This window comes from Rhinolophus sinicus, linkage group LG05 (genome assembly GCF_036562045.2).
Source record: "Rhinolophus sinicus isolate RSC01 linkage group LG05, ASM3656204v1, whole genome shotgun sequence".
In the NCBI taxonomy this organism is placed as follows: Eukaryota; Metazoa; Chordata; class Mammalia; order Chiroptera; family Rhinolophidae; genus Rhinolophus; species Rhinolophus sinicus.
This window is the reverse complement of record NC_133755.1, coordinates 141,062,614-141,086,560: the sequence shown is the minus strand read 5'-3', so window position 1 is coordinate 141,086,560 and position 23,947 is coordinate 141,062,614. Positions and strand designations below refer to the sequence as shown.

At 36.0% G+C, this 23,947-nt stretch overlaps 1 pseudogene; it reads left to right on the top strand.

The window, feature by feature from the left end:
* Positions 1-369: 369 nt before the first annotated feature.
* Positions 370-22,321, top strand: LOC109449056 (CWF19-like protein 1; annotated as a pseudogene).
* The last annotated feature ends 1,626 nt before the right edge of the window (positions 22,322-23,947 follow it).

Genomic DNA, 23,947 nt, shown 5'->3' with positions numbered 1-23,947 from the left:
CTCCAATAATAATCACTGCTCTGTAGAGCATTTTGTTCGATGGAAAAGAAAAATCCATTATACCTATTATTTCAAATAGCTCTCATTGCTGTGAATAAATTTGAAAAAAAGAGGAAAGGAAATCCTCTCACTACAAGATCTTAAAGAATGCCATGGTCTGGTGTAGAATGCTGTGGTCTAATATGTGATACAGATTTATGAAGTATGTTGTCTATAGAGGTAACAGTGTGAATAGACCCTTGGTGTAACCATGTTAGGTGCCTTTAAAATAATATTTTAATGAAGCACAGTTCTTGCAGCAACATGTGACCACCCTGCTTCCAGTGGAAGGAAAAATAGAAAGAAAAAAAATGCCTGATCCTGGTTGCTATGGCAGCAAGTGCAAAGAGTGAGTCTGAATTCTGTGTCAAGGTAATGAATTTAGCAACTACAGGAAAAGAAATGGATTTCCTGTCACACACTGTAAATCCACCACAGGAAATGAACACAGTGTAGAAATTCTGGGATGTTTAAACCCTATTTAAGATGCATAAACGTGGTAGCGACAGTGCATCAGGTTACCTCAAGGGGTTCAGTCCTTCACCATCAGTGTGTTTTCATCCATATCTGTCATAAGGAGGAGGAAAGAACATTCAGTATGGATCTGGCAGTTTGTACTCAGCAGGCCCCAAAGTGACAAGGACATGACTCTAATTTTTCCTGTGGGCCTCATGATTGCTCTATACTGCTGAAAGCCTTCTTCTTGGGAATGCTCTTCAGGAGAGCCTTCCATGCCTTTCTTGACTCTTGGTGATTCTCTTGTTCTTATTTCTGTCCATTTACAGGATCATCCTTTAATGGGGATAAGCCTAGGCCTGGTCCTAGGCTTCTTCCCCTCCCTCACAAAAATAGTGTTGTACTGTTTTTGTCACTGGTTTGCTAAATTAGCAACTGAATAAGCCGTTTTAAAATACGTATGTTTGTGTATCAATATAAATGCTATGTCCTTTTGAACTGAGGATTAGATATAATATTACTTTAGGGAGAGCCAAAGATTCATGAAGAGTCCCCTTGAAGTAATGTTCACTCTCATAAATATAATAGTAGCTCCCTAACTATGATTATACATTATACTTAGCAATGACATCAGGATAATTTAATAGGGGTGCTGCAACAGACCTAAATCTCATAAATTTAATACTGAAATGTTTATTTTTTATTGATAGCCCTGTCTGATGTAAGTAAAGCAGCCCCCTTATCTTGTTGCTAGGTCATCTGGAGCACTTGACCTCTAAGGCTGACCTGGGAGGGGAGCAGAGAAGGCTGAAGGGACAACCTTAGAAGTAGCATCCATTGTTTCCAACCAAATCTCATTGACCAGAAACCAGCCACAAGGCAACTAACATTATAGGGAAGCATAGACATCATAGGTGAACATAAACAGTTCCTACAACCATAATTTTCTGATAGAGACTTCGATGAACAGTATTTTCTATTTTGAAAATTGGAGTGACCACTGTTATTTATTGAGAAATACAAATCAAACTTGGGTACAATGGCATGACGGATCCAAACACTACATAAGAAATGAATGACCTTTAACTGATGGCTGCATTGAGCCTCCTTATGTCAACATTATTTCTTATCTATAATTGATTTATGTCTCACCTCTTTTTCCTAAAACATAGGGCTACAGAAAATGATCTCTAAATTGTGTGAGAGAAATAGTTCTGTATTACCCAGAATATTTTAGTAAAGAACAAGGAAAAAGGGTGATGCTAATGATAGTATTTCATTGCACTTTCAGACAAAATTAAAAACTTGCATTTTTAAGAGCCTATTTCCCAGTTTGAAGTATCCCTCTACTTAGTCTTCAAAGGAGTCTACATGAAAGTGCTATTATCACAAAATATTTTCATATCACTTAGCAGCCCAGTGATATGAACCAGCATCCTGATGTCAGTAAAATTATAATTAAGAGCCTTCTCACCATTGTTACTTCTATTATCTCTGAGGAAAGTTAGTGTACTCAAAATAAAATAGAGCATCAAATCAAATACTATGTTATTGCTTATATTTCTTTATTAAGCACTAAGTAAAGACTAAAACAAGGCAGAAAACATGAGTTGTCTCAGTCCACTTAGATGCACAGCAAAGAAACAGAATTCCTAAGTATAAACTTGGCTGAACCCATGTGAAAGCCCAACTTGCCTTTTGCATTAGAAATTAATGGACTGCAGATGTTACTATATTTTAACAGCATATTGTACCCAGATCAGAGACTATGCGTGGTCCCAGTAGGACAGATGTTTTGTGCAGTCAGTGGAAAATTCAATCAAATAAGCTGTAATTGCAAAAGTAATTAAAGTTTATTACTTACAGTAAATACACTCAGAAAAATGCCAATAGTCAAGGAAACGCAACTTTCTTTTTTTTACCGTCATATCAGACAAAATTAAAAATGAAAGAATTTGATCACTAGGGATAGGCAAAGAATTCTCTTCCAGTTCAGAGATAAATAAAAATATCCAAAGAAGTAATAAAAGTTAAATTAAAATATTCAGGGATGTTTCTTATAAGAAATACTTGAGTTGACAAAATTATAGGGCAAAGAATGCTATCAAACACAATTGATGACAGATTTGGACATATAATAAACTTCAAAATAGTTATATAATTTCAAAATTGTACCATTGGGAGTATTACATAAGAGGTTAAAAAACATGCTAGATCTTGCCAGTTTCCTTCAAGCTCGATATCTGTTTTTTTAGAATACCTCTGAGGAGTGCTTAGGGATCTATTGTCCTCAAAAGTTCAGTGAAGTATCACCAAATATGCATTTTGTAGTAGTATCACAATAGCTAGCATTTTTTATTTACTTTCTGTGTACCTAGCACTGTGCTAAGAACTTTACAACAATCCAGTGAGATAGGTTATTCCCTCACTTTACAGATGACAATAATGAGATTTACAGAAATTAAAAAGCATTAAAACATCACACGTAAGTGGAAAAGTAATGACAAACTTGGCAGTTATACTCCAGAGGCCAAGCTCTTAAATAATTCATGATATCACTTCAGGAAGTGGGAATTCTTATTGATTTAAACACTATCCATTTTCAAAAGTCATTTGAGGTAGCTAAAACATTTTTAAAAATCAGTTTATTCATGAATATCTTAAAATCTTTTTTGAAGTCATTTTTAGCCTACAGTGATTGTTATGTAAAGTATCCTTTTTGTTTGTTTATTTGTTTCTTTATTAGTTTCAGGTATACAAAACAATGTAATAGACATTTATCATTTATATCCCTCACAGTGACAACCCCCTCCCCCATCCACTACCCCTCTGACATCGCACTGGGCCATTACATTTCCACTGTCTCTATTCCTAATGCTGAACTCCACTTCTTATAAAACTATAGATATAAAATTGTAGTTGACATTCATTATTGTTCAGCTTCAGCTTCAGGTGGACAGTGCAGTGATCAGGCATCTACATCATCCCTGAGGTGGTCTCCCTAATGGGACAAGTGTCCATCGGATACGCTACAAAACCTTTACAACATTATTAATTACATTCCCCAAATTGACTTTTGTATCCCCGTGGCAATCTTGTGGTTACCGATTGTGCTTCTAATCCCCTCACCTTCCCCCTTATCCCCACCCCACCTCCCATCTAGCAGCCCTCAGTTTTTCCTCTATGTCTCTGAGACTGTATCCTTTTTGATACTACTAATATTTCACCTTTCAAGACACAAAGTGAGCCTTTTTATCAGACATGTTCTGTATTTGATGCATTAAGGATCTCGCTTACATTTTTTCATGAATTAAAACATTTTAGGTATGTTTTCATTTACTCTTGTGTTTCCTTTTAATTGTTCTTAATGAGCCCAATTTTCTTCCCATCTGCACTAACAGGGAACCCATTTACCCACTTTATGAAACTATTACCATTCTTCAAATTATTCTCTGCTATTTTACAGTCTTTATCCCTTAAGACATAGCAAATTAGAATTACAACAATTCTTGAGTAAGGACAAGCTAATGTTCGCAGTTTTGTTTCTTTGCTGATAATGCTTTTCAATCATAATAATATATTGAGTTAGAAAGTTCAAGAAATAAGCAGTGGCTTCTTCCTAGAAACCTTCCCTAGGCTATAATTTTTAATACATTCATTTCCAATTGTTTGCATTTTTTCTAAGCATCTCATATTTACCCACATAAAAGCTTTCAATTTTCAAATTTTTTATCCTGATTTTTTAAAAATGTACTAATAGGAACAGTTTGTTTGTTTGTTTGTTTTTTAATGGAAATGCTTGTTTTTGATGATATTATTGATTCCAATTTTAGATTCATTTCTGCACATGGTAGTTTCATAAATATAATTTCCTCATGTTAGAGGTAATTTACAAATATAGCAAGAAAAAAAAGTGCAAGTTAAGAAAAATAGCCTGAAAAATTAACTTCCAAAATTGTTCAGATATAAAAGAGTAGTTAATCCATTCCCAAATGATGGGTCTTAAAACATTAGCTCCATAGCATTAAATCCAACAGGTCTATTATTGGGGAAATGAGTAATTAAACAAGTTTAACAGGTTTTTATATCCCAGTTCTCAGGGTTCTTTTTAATTATATTAAAGTTCGATTATGAATTTCAAAGAGAAAAACATGCTATGAACTATTTGCACTGTGCCCTGTGACCAGGTGAACTATTAACAGAGGAGAAGCCTGTCTCCCAGGGAATCCTCCCCATTGTGTGAGAAGCTGGAATAGTGCAGAGAAAACATAGCACTACCGTGAGAGAGAAAAAAAAGGCTGCAGTCGAAGAGAAAATAAAACATTCTACCAACAAGTACTGGAAAACAAAAGAAAGACTTCTTCCTATCAACCTTTTGCAGAAGCCACTCCTGTAGATGTCTAGGAAGAGAAATAATAAATCAGTAATTGCCATGAAGAACCAAGGCAACAAGACAGCTCAGAAAGAAAGTGAAAAGTCTCCAGAAAAGGAACTTAAAGATATGGAAATATGTGACTTAAATGACAGAGAATTCAAGATTGCAGTTCTGAAAAAACTCAATGAGATGCAAGAAAACACAGAAAGGCAGTTTAATGAACTCAGAAACACAATCAAAGAACAACGTGAGCATTTTACGAAAGAGATTGAAATTTTAAAAAAGAACCAAATTGAATCTCTGGAGATTAAGAACTCAATAGAAGAAATTAAGAATGAAATAACCAGCTTAGGTAGTAGAGTTGACCAGATGGAGGAAAGAATCAGTGACAGCGAAGATAGAAACCTGGAAATGACACAGGTGGAAGAAGAAACAGACTTGAGACTTAAAAGAAATGAAAGAACTCTACAAGAACTTTCTGACTCCATCAGAAAGAGCAATATAAGAATAATGGGCATACCAGAAGGAGAAGAAAGAGAGAAGGGAACAGAGAATATATTCAAACAAATTGTCGATGAGAACTTCCCAAATTTGTGGACAGAACTGGACCCTCGAATCCAAGAAGCAAATAGAACACCTAGTTACCTCAATCCCAACAAACCTTCTCCAAGGCACATTGTATTGAAGCTGTCTAAAATCAACTACAAAGAAAGAATCCTCAAGGCAGCCAGGGAAAAGAAGATGGTAACCTACAAAGGAAAGCCCATTAGATTATCATCAGATTTCTCAGCAGAAACTCACCAAGTCAGGAGGGAGTGGAACCAAATATTTAAACTATTAAAAGAGAGAAATTATGAGCCAAGAATAATATATCCAGCAAAGATATCCTTTAGATATGAAAGGGGAATAAAGACCTTTCCAGACATACAGAAGCTGAGGGAATTTTCTAATACACACCCTGCACTACAAGAAATACTAAAGGAGGCTATTCGACCACCATCAACAGGGACAATTTGTGGCAACCAAAACATAAAAAAGGGGAGAGTAAAGGCCTGAAGCGGAATACGGGAATAGAGAAAGTAAGCGTGCTGAAGAAAATGGAATACTCTAAATATCAAACTTTCTTTTACATAAACTTAAGGGTAAACACTAAAAAAAAAAAAAAATCCAGAACTGAAATATATACTGCAATAAAAGAAGAAACAGAGGGAAACATCATAGAATACCACCACACAGAAATAATAGACAACAACAAAAAGGCAAAGAAACAATGGAGACACAGCCTTACCAGAAAACTAAAGATAGAATGACAGGAAACCCTCACATATCAATAATCACCCTAAATGTAAATGGACTGAACTCGCCAATAAAAAGGCACAGAGTAGCAGATTGGATCAAAAAACCAAACCCAACCATAGGCTGTCTCCAAGAGGCACATCTCAGCTACAAGGACAAGCATAGACTCAAAGTGAAAGGGTGGAAATTGACACTCCAAGCAAATGGTATCCAGAGAAAATCAGGTGTCATACTGATATCAGATGAAACAGACTTCAGGGTGAAAAAGGTAATAAGAGACAAAGATGGACATTTTATAATGGTAAAGGGGACTATACAACAAGAAGACATAACAGTCATCAATATTTATGCCCTCAATCAGGGAGCACCGAAATATACCAAGCAACTACTAACAGAACTAAAGGGAGAAATTGACCAAAACACAATTATACTAGGGGACTTAAATACATCATTGACAGCTATGGATAGATCATCCAAACAGAAAATAAATAACGAAATAGCAGCCCTAAATGACACATTAGATGAAATGGACATAATTGACATATATAGAGCACTTCATCCTAAAACATCAGACTATACATTCTTTTCTAGTGTACATGGAACATTCTCAAGGATAGACCATATATTGGGACATAAAATCAGTCTCAGCAAATTTAAGAAGATTGAAATCATACCAAGCATATTCTCTGATCACAAGGCTTTGAAATTGGATATCAACTGCAAAAAGAAAGCAGGAAAAAACACAAATACATGGAGATTAAACAACATACTTTTAAAGAACGACTGGGTCAAAGATGAAGTTAGAGGAGAGATCAAAAGATACATAGAAACAAATGACAATGAAAACACATCCTACCAAAATTTTTGGGATGCAGCTAAAGCAGTTTTAAGAGGGAAATTTATCTCATTACAGGCCTATCTCAAGAAACAAGAAAACTCCCAAATAAATAACCTCATGTTACACCTTAAAGAACTAGAAAAAGAAGAACAAATGAAACCCAAGGTCAGCAGAAGAAAGGAAATAACAAAAATCAGAGCAGAACTAAATGAAATAGAGAACAAAAAGACAATAGAAAAAATTAATGTGACAAAGAGCTGGTTCTTTGAAAAGATTAACAAAATTGACAAACCCTTGACTAGACTCACTAAGATAAAAAAAAAGGAGACACTAATTAACAAAATCAGAAACGAAAAAGGGGAAGTTATCACGGACACCACAGAAATACAAAGGATCATCCAAGAATACTATGAAGGACTATAAGCCACCAAATTCAAAAAACAAACAAACAAACAAAAAAAGAACTATTTGCCACATTCCTTTGGCCCCAGGTTTCTCATATTTATGGAATCACTCTCAATTCTAACGGTCTATACAGCACACCCTGGGGAAATACAGAGGTAATCAATATGTTCCACTAACTACTACTATACACCAGAATGATTTCTACTTATAAACTACCCAGCAGTGGATATTTTAGGTACCATTATTATATAAGGAAGTGTTCCAATTGGAAGGACCCTGGAGATTGTTGATACAGAAAGAGATATTTTTGAGGAGAGATAAAGCAGGGTAAGAGGCAACACATACTATTTATCATTAATATAACCTCAAAACTTAGTTAATTGACTTTATTACTTCTCTCTTGTCAGATATTTATTCCTGTGTAAGCATTTGAAATCATCAAGACACGGTTTTTACCAACAATATTTAGCTACTTTCATTTTAGTGTAAGATATGTCAACACAGGCACAAATGGTATATAAAAGGTTTTCCTTTCCAGTCAAAGTATTTAAGTCGTTAAAGGATAGTGTTAGTATTTTCTGTAACAAAAAAAAAAAAAAAAAAAAAGAAAAAGAAAAAGAAAGAAAGAAAGAAAGAAAGAAAGAAAGAAAGAAAGAAAGAAAGAAAGAAAGAAAGAAAGAAAGAAGAAAGAAAGAAAAAACAAAACACGGTAGTTCTCTTTAAACAGAGTAAGTGTCCAACTGGCTCACTGATTTTTTTTTTCTATCAATAGTTGTTACATTTCCTAAGATTCTTTAAAAACCTACTGGGAAACTGGAAAACTGCCAACTTAAAAAATACATTATTCCCAATACGTTATATCAAATTGTTGAATTTGTATGGAATTTGTTTATACCACGTGACAAGCAATTAAAAACATGAACAAACGTTCATTTGATGATCACAATATTAAGGAACTTAAGAAGCATAAATTATTAAAGATTTTTAATGTTTTAAATATTGGTTCTGCTAGCACCTTTTTCTTACATAAGATTGCAAGGCAGGAAGGTAAAACACCTTTTCTTATCCCATGAGGTCTTAGCTTTAACAAATATCATCAAATCCAAAGGCAAATTTTGATGTACCCTTTTCAAAGACTGTTGTTTTTGCCCAAAAGAAGAGAAAAATATACCCAGATTTAAGGTGGAATTTGAATAGTCTCTGAGTAGTGTCAAGTGACCTCAAATTTGACCCCATTGCCCATCTCTTTACCACTATATATAGCATCATTCCTTTGGATAATGTAGAAGATTGTTTCTTGAAGTAGTTGTCACTAGAAATACAAAACTCCTATGGTAGAAGTGATGTCAAATGACAGAAGTCAACTAAGAATAAGAAGACCATTTGCTAAGAGAGCAGAGGGGAGAAAGGAACGCGAATAAGGAAACGAAAAGTACAGAAGAGAAGCTTCACCTCCTAGAAAATGTTTTCCCTGTGGAGATAAGAATTTTCCAACTGCAGAACAATTAATGGCAAATAAGCCTGCAGGACATACACTAGAGAGGCCGATAGTGGGCAACAAAGGGATGAGTCTCATTTTTCACTTTATCTAGCATTAGTTGTCATGTTTGAACAGTGAACATATATTTAAATAAAATAAGTAATTAAAATTATTTAAAAAAATTTTTTTAAGCTTAAGGGGTTGACATCTCAATCAAGGAAACACAAAGTAGAGGAGAAATAAGACCATGAAACATCCCATCTCATGTAGCCCACCCAGAGGCAGACGCAAGAAGGCTAATTCAGACACCAAGACCTGACTAGTGAAGGCAGAGTTAGACCCAACCCACACTCTTCCCAGAACAAAAACCTGAAGGAGGATCTCTTTTTCTGCCCAAATTTATTGCAAATTCCACAGCTACACAGGTGGTGAAAAATGAAATATGAAAATGAAAGTTCATTCTCAATTTTCTCAGGAATGGAAAACTCAAACAAAGCACTCAAAATTTAATGCATCATCATTGAACCCTAAAGTGGGTACCAAAAATCTCTGCTAACCTAACATTAAAGTATTAGTATAATTAATGGGCCTCAAATAGTAAGTAATGTGGTTAACATGTTTAAAGAAAACACGGTCACTCCTTAAATTACTAAAATGTTATCAGAACACTTAGAAATGAGATCAATTTCTCCTTTATCTAATGTATACCTTAAACCTCCAAACTTTTATTACCATCAGTTGTCTCAATATATGAATGGTGTTAAAGAATAAATATTCACTTTATATATATATATATATATATATATATATATATATATATATATATACACACACACACACACACAAAACATATATATATATAAAATAAAACAAACACTGCCCTTGGAACCACCACTCATAATTTAGAAATATTAGTCTGTCACTTTTGACACTAATCTTTATTCTTTCACTCAAGGAAATAAAATATTAAACTAAAATCTTCTTTCCCCAGTTTTATTCCCTACGCCTCCTTCCCCCAGAAAACCATTAGCCAGCATTGTGTGTGTGTGTGTATTTCCAGGCATTTAAAACATAATCATACGACAGGTATATGTATTCATGTATAATTTTGGTATTTTTTTATTTTACTTAAAGGATGTCATTGCTAAATACTTTTGTGCAAGTTGGATTTTTAGTCAATATCATTTTATAACTTTATCCTTGTTGGTACATAGATGTAGATTATTCATTTTAACAGTAGCAGAATATTCAAATTTTCTTTTCAATGTATTTTTTAAAGAATTTCATTATTTTTAAATGAGATTTCATATAATAGTGTTTTGGGTGGTTTTTTTTTTTTCTGCTTCCTTGTTTTCCTCCCTTTCTGGCCTTTCATCCCAACACACACACACTCAGAATTTTATTTTACGTCTCTCAAACCCCAAATTCTGTTGGGGAATGTTCTGGAGTCTGACTTCCTGACTAAGTGTACAACAGGCTGAGATGTAGAGTGTGGACAGGAAATACCGGAACTTTTGTCAGGACCCCTTTGGGTGCAGTAATTACATATAACTCAAAAATTCTTGCAACTGAGTGTTAACATATGAAAATTTGGGGACTATGCTTGAAATGTCATGTTAGTGTTCCCAAAGGGTTAACCGTTAAAATGCCATGTTAGGAACAAGAACTGATAGATACGGTATATGAATCACTTACAACAGGGTGTTGCCATTGACAATGTGTTTCAGCTGTGCAATTTGGAAAGGAACGTGAAAAGGAAAGGGGAGCTCATTAGCTCACTCAGAAAACTGAACTCTCATAAAGTTTTGCTGTTGAGTTGAAATTGTTTTGGATGAAAAAATGCTGCAGCCTCCCTGTCCCTAGTTCGCTTTTCTGGATTTAATTAGTATTACAATCTTTTCCTTCACACACACACACACACACACACACACACAATGTGTATCAAGGGCAAACGACAAACCTGAATATTTAAAATAATTTATATTTTTATGAGTAAAATTGTATTTGTTCCATATATTGTGACAAATCTGTTACTTTCATCTCATTTATGCTTCAGAACTTAATGTTAATTAATTCAAATAATTAAGTGCATGGGAAAAGAGCACCTCAGGCTAATCTTCATCTCCTCCCATCAAAATATCATGATTTACTTTATAATTACCCACAGGCTAAAGATTGTACTTATGGAACTTTACATATCACAGAGATTTTATATTGCATAATTTATGTGAGCAAAACTACGCCATAGATGCTATAAAATAAAAAAGAACAACAACAACAAAAAGCAAAAATGATCCTTGTTCTTAGGGAGTTTACATTCTAATAAGTAAAATAACACAGACAAAAATAAAAGCAGTTTTGACTATGAACATGTCTTAATAGGGAAGGAGGGGAATTTTACCCAGGAGGAAAGAAATGCAGCTACAAGCTCAAGAAAAGTTTTATCAACTATGCTCGTTAGGAAGCGAGGCTCTGTAGGCCAGAACAGGAAAGGAGAGTTGGAATTCTACAGCCGTAGTCCCCACCGTGGCTCTGTTCTTACTGACTAGCATCATGCCTGATACATAGCAGGTTCCAGGGAAAATTTTTGATTTACTGTGTAGACTTGAGAACATCACAGTTTCTCAGTCTTTGTTCCTCTACCACAAAAGGTGGTAAGCGATAATTCATAAGATTCTTGTGAGAATCAAATAAAAATGATAGACATGAAAATATATATAGTAAGTTTTAAGGCACTAGAAATATATTGCTATCATTCTCTAAGGGATTTAAAAATTTAAAGAATTATTAAAACTTGCACATCACACTAGGAAGGTAACTTTTCTATGACTAGCCTATGGTTGGAAATGGGAAAGAGAAAAAACGTAGCCCATTGTTATCCTCTTCCGTTGGCCTCAACCACGCCCCAGCCACCACCACTCCTCCCTCAGTGGTTAGGAAGTAGCTGACCTTCCAAATTTGTGACTTCCTTTCCCATGGGATGAGTGGGACTTTTCCCAAGCGAATGTGAAGCACAAACCACCTCCATGTTCAAAAACAGACCCAATTTGAAGCCAATCAGTGTCTCCTCCACAGGCCTCAGCATAATAGCCTCTGGGAGGAAGATTTAACAACTGGGTTTTGTAAGGGTTTCAGTGATTTTAAATCCCCCATTCTAGGCTAAACCCCCTGCTAGGAATAATGGAAGATCTGGGTGTATATTACCTGCAATTTCCTTATTCTGTGGTAGACTAAGGAAAGGTGCCCAGATCTGGAAATAACACACAGCACCATAATGACAGTGATCAAGTGGTAATGAGGAACCTGCTCTCACAGATTAGACGTCTGAATTACACCCTCAGAGATAACAGTGACTGCCCGAGAGGAGGAATATTCTGAGCATTATGGCATTGACCGAACTCTCTGCACAAATCCTCAAAACAGGCTTTGTGTGAATGCACTGTGCTAATCTTTTTATGATGCTCTCATTCTATACCATTTCAGTGATGATGCAAAGACAAGAAATATGACTAAACCAGAATGAGATATGACTAGAATTATCCAGAAAACAGACAAAGAAAGAGGTGTGGGGGGGGGAGGTGGAGGGAAAGAAAGAAAATGATAATGCGATGGTTCCTAGTTGAACAGGTAAAACAGACTAAGCAAAATAAAGGACAATATATGATGCTCAATCCATCTTGGCATATTTGAGAGAGACTATTTTATTAGGTATTTTATTACTGACAGACTTTACATCAAAATGGAAATTTTGTACATATTAGTAACAACCCTCCACAAATACACCAGCTTGGTTCTAGCTACATGCCACTCTTCTGAAACATGCCAATAAAATGGGATTACAACAAAAACAAAAGGTCAGTAAGGCCCTATAGATCTCCATGAGCTGCATGATTCATTCTTTATCAATCCAACTATTTAGAATTTTTTTCAATCTTTTGTTTAAGTTTCCTCTTCCTCATATGTAACATGCATTTAATACATTGATCATGATGACATTTTTGACAATGCCCCACACGCAGTATTGTACCGGCATAGAATTAACCCCTGGTCATTCGCAAAATGTGAAGGAGTTCACAGACTCAAAAGGAATGGAAGTTAGAAAATTTATTTAAGATGAAAGGCGCTGGTAGAGAGGCTGCCAGTGGCAAAGTCTTCAGTGGACAACTGCACCTAACTTTAGATTAGCTTTATCTTATATAGGAAAAGGTAGGTAAATTTCCTTACAGCAAGAGATGTGACATCTATCTGACGGGGAGACTGAAGTTATTTGATTGACATGCTCAGGTTATATAACCAGTTTCTTTCTGTGCATGCTCTTACCCATAATGCATACAGAAAAACCTATGGGGAAGGGGCAGGAGTAGTGGGGGTGGGGGTGGGACCACACCTTAATGTTCATTTCATTCTAATTGTATTGTAATTAGGCTAGAGTGCAAACTAAGGGCAGGCTTCAGTGGTCTGTGCAGGCATCAAAAACATGATTTTTTCTGGTTGGGTCTTATCTCCTTTTTTTAAGGATGTTTCTACAGAAAAATTTATCTCCAGGGGCTGAGTTTGTGTTGGTCCCTGGGGAGGGGGATACAGGCCTGGGCCCCCTTGGGCCTACTGTCATTAACTCTTTTTCTGCCTCATCAAGTATTTGTTTCCTTTTCATCATATCTTTCTTTTTTTCTGTGATATCTGCCTAAGCTGATGTGTATGTGGTGCCATAAAGCAAAGTGGTATGAGTGAGAAAAAGGGATGATGAAGAATAAATAGAGGTGATTTTAAAAATAGAAAAGTTCTTGGGTAGGTAGTTTTCAAAAAGAGTAAACTGAGTTTCTGAGGATGTGTAAGTTATTTTCCTGAAAGTTTTTTTTTCCTTTGGCCCATCACATAGTCCATGTTTCTCTGCATTCTTTCTCACTCTGCTCTCCTTTGCTTTCAGATGACTTTTTCTTTCTCTACTATTCTTTTATGGGTTTTTTTTTTTTTTTTCCTGTTTCTATCTCAACATTGGAGACTACTGCTTTAAGGTTGCTTTCTCTCTTCTTTCCCAAAGGATCTTTTTTGGGAACTCAATTTGTGGGTGAGCCTTAGTTTGTTCAGATGTAAGCAGATGAATGCCGTCCCAGATTCTCACCACAGTGCATTTTGGAATCCAGTTTCCCATAGGAAAAATATACTGTTTGGGGTTTTCATTCCTAACCCACGTCAGCTTCAAATGACTCATGCACATAACGAACCATATGCCATTAAGGTGAGGATAGAATAACTATAAAATACTAGAAAAGGTAGTTAATTTCCAAGTCCTAAAAAGTGGATTTTGAGTGTATAGTTTATATTGACGATTATATCATGGATCTTTATTATAAAGTGAGCCTCCAGACAAAGACATAGGGCTGTCTTTAATTTGGTCTAAACTTAGTGTGCTAGGTATAGTATAAAAGCATTTGACAATTACAAATACTGTATTTTTGAGCTGAAGCAAATATAAAGCTCATCTGGTTCAATAATATACTCATTGGTCTTGATTTTACCGCTGAAAAAATAAATTCTACTTTCCATTTTAGTATACAAAAGGAGTTAGAGGGATTGTTTAAATGTCTCGAGTCTCTTAGAAAATTACATCATGGGTTGTTTTCAACCCATTCATGAGAATAATGGTTTCTTCGGGATGTATATTAGTCCATGAAACAAAGCCACAGGCAAGTCAAGCAAACTGTTGAAATTTCCAGATAGTACAGCTAAATGTGATTATTTGTTCTCGATAGTCTTACTGTAACTATTACTTTTCACATCATGCCTGTCTATAAATGCTCATATCTAAAGAAATGACCTGAGTTTTAGATATGAACTCTAGTAAGGAGTTTGTTCTTTTATCTAACCCTAGAGATGAAGGATCCATGACATAGAATGAGAGAAGGGCTTTTCAACCCAAGTCACTCAGGGATTAGTGCAGTGTCGCTGCTGAACTCCTGCATTACGTATGTTGATGGATGTCAAAACAATCAACTAAAAACGCTCTAGGAAATGAAACAAATCATAAATACATATAAATTTCTCAACTCTGAAAAGCCAGTCTTTTGTTCATAAAATGAGTACTGATTGCCTTCAGACTAACTTATCTCTGTAAGCATCTCTTCTGGTGAGCTATGGCACAACAAAGGGAATCACATTATTATAACATGTGTGCTACTAGCTATGCTTTGCTCTTTGAGTCTTTAGAACTAGCACGTAAGTATGCTTTGGGGACAAGTGGTGGGGAAAGCTATATTCTCCAAAGCAATCTAACTCACCAGGCTTGTATAGCGATTCAAGGCAATATCCTATGAAGTAGCATCTAGTTAAACGTGCTGCAGGCAGCATGCTGTCAATGAAAGTGACTGTCTGATAGGCTGTGGAAGAGTCCTCCTGTGGAATGGACATTGTGTCTGTTCTCTGAAATCTTCAAAGGTTTTTCTGATTGCACAACACTGGTAGATGGATTTTTGCCTTTGTTTTCAGAAGACTTGGGAATTTGAGATCACTGCATTTCTCAGGAAATGTTACTTGGTAGGACTAATGGTGGGTTGAAAAATAACGATGGATCATAGAACAATTGTAACTATAAATTTCATACTGAATCAAGTGCCGCCTTGTAAATTAAAACATGAGTGGTAAGCGCTTCCTTACAACAGAATGACAATAGAATGGCTGCTAATGTAGGTGGAATGGTGGCACTAGAAAATTCTCAATGGTTACTAAAACTAGAGGATTAAAATCAAACATTTCCCTACATCACCAGCATTGAGACAAACCAACATCATTTGTCTTCTGATACAATGCACTGAAAAGGACACGGCATCATTTCAGTGGTGTTACTGACTAAATACTGCATGACCTGAATCTAAACATAAGGGAAGTAGACAAACCAAACTGAGGGGCATTCCACATAATAACAGGCCTATACTTTTGAAATATATCAAGGACAAGAATACAAAGAAAGGATGTAAAACTTTTCTAGATTAAAGAAGACTAAAAAGACATAACAATTAAATGCATTTAATTTGGAATAGATTCTAAACTAGTGGAAAAGATACACTCAATGAAATTTGTATAAGCACTATACATTAGATAGAATATTTTATAAAAATCAAATTCAGCTAATTCAGTGATTTTATTAAATATACTGAATATATGGTGGTTATGATATATATATATGGAGAGAGAGATTGATTAACCAAATGGGGGAAACTAAACAATTACTAATATTGGTGAAAGGGATATGTGTGTGTGTATTCTTTCAGCTCCTCTGAAAATTTGAAATTACATACAAATTTAAAAGTAAGTAAAAAATATGTGCTGAGATCAGCACTCCAAATTAACAGCCATCCTGGTTCAGTAAACCTTGAATTAGCAGCTCTTAGTTTTACCCAAGATTAAGAGGTTTCCTTGGGTGCAAACTTTAATGACCATAACCAGGAATGTTCCAGGAAACCAGGGCAAGCTGGTCACTCTAACCCTCAAGAGAATTTACACTGAATGTGGAAGATAGGAGTTTCTTTGCTGTTTTGTTTGAATGCTAAGAATTATGTCTGCATTTATGGAAGCATAAAATCAATAGTATGAATAGTACTATTAGGATGAGAAAAGATGATATGAATTGTGCTATTGAGTGTTTTGCATACTGGAGTAGTAACTTATTAGATGAAATCATGGAAATAGATATTTGCTATGCACCTTCTTTTTAAAGAATAATATTTAGCCTAAAATGTGTAAGTTCAGTCATGAAAAAATGCAATCAATATGCAAAATTTATTACTATATAAAGAGATTGCATCCTTATGTAGAAGATTAAAGGAAACTGATTTCCCTCATACTTCTGTTTAGTATCTAATGAGAGACTTCAAGTTATTTCAACTGTGATTACATCTTAGGATCCCATTCAAACACAGTACCATAGCTGGCACGCATGATACATAGGTTCTAAAGGGAAAACAGATGAATAGTGTAATTGTATTTTCAAAACACTTTAAAGAGCTTTGATGCTTGCAAAGTCACTTTACTCTTTGCCAACAAATAATGCCAATTTTTCTTTGATCTTAGAAAAAGAAAAAAGATGTTGGTTTTAAAGCAAAGTTCTCAGAGGTTAATATATATTTCAGTTGAGAAAAAATTTTTTAAATATAAGCCAAAATCTCATCATGTAAATTCAGCACAAACCCTCTGACAAATATGTGTTAAGCTAAATGTAAAGAAGAAATTGTGAAGGATTTTTCTGGAAGTATGTCTCAGTATCTGCCTGGAAAGTCTCCTGCAAAGGAACTTAGCAAATAAAGTGTTGAGTTTCACAAGTATCTTCACACAAATAGTTTCTCCCTATTGGCCTACAACTACACTTCTCAGACTTTGGAACAAAACTTAAAGACAAGTGTCCTTTATTTCTCAAACTGTGGTTTTGCTTCTCTCTCAGGATATAACATTCACTAGAGGAAAGTAATTTGGATTTGGAATCCTAAGATTTTTTTCTGAATCTTAGTTTCACTATTAGTCTTAAGATGGAAAGGTGCCAGACCTTCTGAGCCTGTTTCCATACCTGCAAAATTGTAATACAGTAACACTTGACTTACCCACCTCACAGAGAATGTTTTAAGCATCTTTAGACTTTAATAATGTCTAAGAAAATAATTTGTAACGTTTGGTTAAGGGCTTTTGGGATATTTTAAATATCACCCAAATACTGCACTGATAATGTTTTGTTACAATTTCTACTCCTTATAGTGTTTTCGTTTCATCTGTCCTAGCTACAGGGTCACTATATCCAAGAACAAAGATTAGATAGTGTGAGCAATTCACATATGTAGTTATAAGGAGCAAGCTGTGACTATCCTTAGTAAGGTGAAAAGCAACTGTTCCACAGCAATGGATGAACTGGAGACATTCAACAATAGGTTCCTTCCTTTACTAAGGCAATTCCTGACAACGAAATCTTCCATGACAGCAGCTCTGACTCTCCTGACAGCAGCTCCAGCGTGCCTGCTCTATCAACTAGCAAAGACCATCTACCTAATTCCCACTGATTGCTCCCCAGAGTTCCCAACGCAAAAGCGACACAACTGAAGTTGCCCTACTTTAGGCTCATCCTGAAGAAGGCAGGGTTCTTTGGAAAAGACAATAATGCTGGGAAAAACTAGAAAGCAGCAGGAAAAGAGAAAGAACAAATATGAGGTGGAGTGACTCCATAGAGGAAGCCATACGCATGAGTCTACAGGAGCTGAGCAGGGCTGCGAGGACAGGACACTGTGGACGTCACTCATTCATAGGGTCACGAAGTGTCAGCTAACTCAGTGGTATGTAACACACACACACACACACACACACACACACACACACACAGATGAGGTTTTCTAGTTCCTTTCATTATTGAATCAACCTTCAAACATATTTTTCCAATACAATATTACATTTTTATAATGATGGGACCCCAAGCTGTGTAAGTTCTCCACCCAATTTCTTCTTTTATCAACTTTTTGTATCATTAAAACATTCCATTTTTTCCTAATTGACTCATTTTTATGGGTATATGACTTTAATAGACAGTTTTGAGTAATGTTCTCATTAATGTAGTTTTCCTTACTGAATAATCGTTTCTTTTTAAATTAGAACTTCATTGTTGTTGGTGAACTGTGATATTTTTCAAGGTCAATAATAGGTGCTAAGCATCAGCTGCTCCAATTCAGATAGATAATTCCTAGCTTACCTCAGTATACAATTGCCTGAAATGGTCAATTTAATAAATTTATTAACATTAACATAGTGGTCACATAAATTCATCAGCGCAGATATTCCACAATTTTTGATAAGTTCCATAACCTTACAGATTGATATTTTCCCAGTGATCATGGGAAACAGAAAATAACCAGTTCAAGCAATTAAACAAAGATATGTGTCTCCGGACACAATGACTGTTCCGTGCTTTTCTCCATTGAGTACAACCCCCTTGCACAAAGATGAAAGCTTATGTCTGATTGCCTAAGAGAATCTGGCTGTATTTTATTTGAGATGTTAGCTTAATATGATTTTTCTAAGCTTCAGAATTCAATCCACCTTTTTTCCTGTGGGCCACAATTTCATCATCGAATTACCGATAATCTACAAAGTTGAAGGAAGTCATAAGTTTAATTGTTTTGCATTGACTTAGCAGCAGGTTGGATGTATCAGGCTTATTTCATGAGATTCCCTATGATTAAGCAGAAAATTCATTTGCTACTATTTATGAGGCAGGATAAGTAGCATAGAAAATTGACAACCCCCTCCAAGAGACAACAGGAGGTATCTCCCTGGTTAAACAAGTAACAAGTGACTGTATCTGGTACCTGCAGCTGGAGAAAAACAAGAACCAGTTTCATCCAGCAAGGCTAATCCCCTTGACTGGAACCTGACCTTCAGCCTATTATAATGTCATTATAATCTCTTTTATATTGCGGTTACTATGACTCCCATCATGCATCTGGCACCGTGACAGTTCCGGAGAAACGAAATAAGGAAGAAAAAGCGGGAAACTGAGAATCCCACCTACTGTGAAGAAAAAGACAAGCAAGGTCAATGGGATGTCACCAAGTCCAGCCCTTTAAGGGATAAATACCCCTGATCTGGACTTCCTCGATGCAACTCACTCTCTGATTTCACCCTAATTTCCCTCTCAAGTGTGTACTTTCATTTCAATAAACTTCCAGTGCTTTCTTGCATCTCTATTGCTCTTGAAGTTTTTCTTGAGCAAAGACAAGAACCTGGTCACTGCTGCTCTGGGTTGACTCCTCCCTTGGACATCCCAGTAAGCCTCTGGTGAAATTAGTTACCAATGTTTTTAGTATTTGATTAGTATTGTTCTTTTGTTTATTTAATTGGAGGGAACTATATGGGTAATGAACAAAAGAAAAATAAACTATCTTAATACACAAAGTTTGAGGTTTAGCTTAGAATTCCAAGCTCTTTTATTTAGGATAAACTTGAAACTAATTGAATTTTTCCTACTTTAAACTCCTAAATATCAGGAGCTATGACACTAATAGTAAGAATGAAGAAAGGGGTGAATATTTTTCTCTCTCTTCTAGGGAAGAGCCATGTCTTGAACTTCACGGAATTTTTTTTCACCTATAGGTCTTAGGCACAGAATTTCTACTGTGTAGCTCTCTGTTAATAAAATTATCAATGTCCAGAGTTATCAACATCCAGAGCAGATAGTTTTCATTTTCTTGAATAAAGAAGAAATGAGTCATAATTAAATATTTACCTCTTAAAAATGTCTTCTGGAGTTTAAAACTCACTATAAATTAAATTTCTACACTAGGTCAGTGACTAGGAAAATAGCTGTGGAATTACCATGATTTAATCAGAAAGGAACCCAGACCAAGCAGTTCAATAGAGGACATTAATATAGACCACTAGTTACAAAGGAGTAGAAGAGCTGAAAGACAGTCAAAGAATGGTGAAGACGCCCAGCATTTTACATCAACCCCCAGAGATTTGGCTGCAAGACTTATTGTAGAACTGGAGAGATAGAGGAGATGATTCTACCAGCGGCCTGAGAATACAGAGCATCCAACCAGAAACTCGACCACACAGGAGCAGCCACTCATGGAAGCCGAGTCCACTTGGGAACTAGGGTCATGGCAGGGATCTGCTCAACAGAAATCGTGACGAAAGAGAGAAGGTCTTCCAGAGAGGGAGAGAATTATGGAGACTCACTACGCTAGAACTATTGCCCAAAGCCAAGAGGGAAGATAAAGAAGTAACCTGGCTTCACTTTCATTGTCCTCCAATTTCCCAGTTTTATCTTTCATTAGCCATACTTACCCAGAAAAAAATTGGGAAAAGAAGTGTAGAAAATCAAGTTTGCAGGGATCAAGGCTCTGAGACACTGAGTAGAAAAGTCTCAAATGCATCTTTTCTCAGCATGAAGTAGTCATGATTTGGGGGAATTTGGTGGAACATCTAGAATCTTGGACTAGAAAAGAAGTAAGAAATGTAGGGTTGGAAATTTCTCTAAAGATAATAATAGTAATATTATAACAAACAAGAATATTCACATTATTAGCATTTATTTTTAATTTTATAACAAAAAACAAAAGTCTCAGGAATATTTTTAAATATCCATGAGCTCTTGAATCAGTAGGAAACCTTGCTTGTGAAACTATTGCCATTTTTTTTGTAATAGCAACCACGTATACTGAAAGCTTAATATGTGTCAGGCACAGTGGTTTACATGCATTTTCTTATTTAATCCTCACAAGAGCGGATACGATTATCTTCATTTTGCAGATGAAGGGACAAAGACTCAAAGAGTTTTAACAATTGTCTGAGGTCATAGTGGTGTTAAGTGCACGAGTTTCTACCTATTCAAACCCAGGTTTCCTGATCTCTAAACTCTGTAATTAATCGCCATGTAATTCTGCCCCAATGAGTGCTGGCCGAATAAGGGGTCATCATGTGCTATTCATAATCACCTTTCTGGAGCAGATGGCTCTCTCCCACTTCCACAGAGCTGGCTCACTACAATGATGGTTAAAGTTAAATAGTGTTTTATATCCAACCCACACATCAAAGATGAAATGATTCCTGCTTATGTGACCAATGATATTTTTGAAGGCTCTCTGTACATTTTTATCATCTCTTTAATCACCTGCAATTACTCTGTTCTTCCATAAGATGGCTAAGAGGAATGGGTACATCAAGACAGGAAAGGAAACATTCATTTACAGGCACAGATAGCAAGTGTTCTCTTCACTCAAGGCAGCCTCACAGACCCTCCCACGGCCTCTAGGACCTTGCTGATTTTTGCCTTGCTAGCCCTGAAGTGGGAAGTCATTTGGGGGTCACCACTGGTACACACTGCTACCTTGCCCTGGCCAAAGGAGGCTTATCTGAGGACCATGTCCTCATCCAATGGGGACGCTATCAATCAGTGGTGGAGCTTTCAGCAGAGGTGGTGGAAGAGGTGGAGAAGTATGAGGCTCCACTGAGGCAGTTCTTTAAGAGTTGAGGGAAATGATGCGTTCTATTTTAGAGAAACTATAAGAGCCATCAGCTTCAACTACAGGTCATTCCTGGTCCCTCTGTCACTGATGTGCTGATGACATTGAAGACACCATCATTACACAGGCACAGGACAATAGATTGAGCTGTTGGAAATCCCAAAGCACTCTGCCGTCAAGTGGATGGCACAGCCAGGAGCAGCCTATTTTAATGTTGAACTTGACAGAGAAGAGAACTTTTCCACAGGCTTAGAAAGAATTTTACTTTGCATTTTGGAAGATACCAGCCAGTGAAGGCATCCTTAATATTCCTGAGTGAAGGCAGTGTCAGCTCAGCAAGGAAAAGGGAGAGACATTGGAGAAACTTTGAGTCCTTTGACTTCACTCTGGATGACTCAGGGGAGGGCCAGGCACTTGATGAACTTCACGCAAAGTAGTAGCAGCCTGTTTGAAAGAAACTGCAGTCTTCCACAGGGACTCTTTCCCTGCTTCTTTTTTGTGCATCCCATGGGACCTACCTGCAACAAGAGGCCTAAGATTGATCTTTTGGAAGAGGTTACATTCTAGAATGAAAATCCTGGTTAAAACCACGTGTGTCATCCAGCTCCTAGTACAGCTTGAATTTATCAAGATTTTGAAAACTATCTAAACTATCACATGAAACCCAAATGTTTTTCCATTAAAAAAAATGTATAATGGCTAGGGTGCAACATGAATTCTGGTATTTTTACTTTAGACTAAATTAGACTTGTATCCGGTTGAATATTTAAGCCTAAGTAACTAATTAATTAATTATTAACTTCTGATAAACTATATAGTGTGTATGTATTGTAGTGTGTGTGTATGTGTGTGTATGTGTGTGTGTGTGTGTGTGTGTGTGTGTGTAGTTAGTAGGGAAGTGTGCAGCATACTATTCCAGAACTCTTTCTCAAGATTTCATAAGTCAATGGCATTCTAGAAACTCATTTCTAATGGGTGTCGATACTCAGAATAATAAAATATATGCTATATACCAATGAAATTTAATCCTTATATATTTCTATATAATGTTACCCAGGTTACACAGGACATATTTCACAAAGAAATGTACCTCAAAAAAATAGTAAAGAGAGGAGTATCATCCTTCAGTTGCATCCACTGGGCATCATGAAAATATATTTTCTATTTATGGAGGCAGCATTGGGTAAAGGGCACTCAGGAATTCAGGTGTCCACCTGGGCTCCATCTTTACTCTGTCACTTTGAATATGTCACTTTGCCTCACTTTTTTACCGGTGTTTCTTTATAGTGCAAGGCAATTATTTCCTACCTCAAATACATGTGAAATAAGAAAGATTCATGTTAATGTATTTTGCAAATGCTATAAAAATTTTAGTTACCATAAACTCTTCTGAGTTCTTGTGTGCTGGTCTTGATGTATATACACTATAAATGCTTTCACACACATACACATACACACACACTCACACACACACACACACACACACGCCAGAGAACTAGATGCCATGGCATGTACATGATGCACACTTTTATATGTTAGGTACGTGGATCCTGAGAGGTGTTGGAGGGGTGGGAAAGGAAAACCCATAGGTTTGAAAGACTAGAGCAATTGCCCTGGCCTCCATCTTACTGTAATCTCTGTGAGTGTGTTAAACAAATAGTAGAGGCAGAGGAGTGGTGTGCCATTCACTGCTAGGGGAGTCATATGTGGCAAAAGTCAAATTAAGTCAACAAATTATTTTGTGTTCCCTGAAAGGTTTTTCTTAGTGAGACTGGAAAAAAAAAATATTTCCATATCACCTCGATTTAGAAGAATATGGGATTATACTTGCTCAGATGAATTACAAAAAGAATTTTCTTATGATTGACATCTAGAAAAATAGTAAGAAATGTAAAAAATATCATAAAGACCAAAACTGTATTCACTATTATTTTAATATTTCTCTATACAAGATAATTCTGCTGAAAATTGGAGAAATTTGAAATTTTCCATTTGGGAAATTTAATTCCAAACAATTTACTTTCTTTTTTATCCAATGCAAAAGCTTAAACTGCCATATCCTG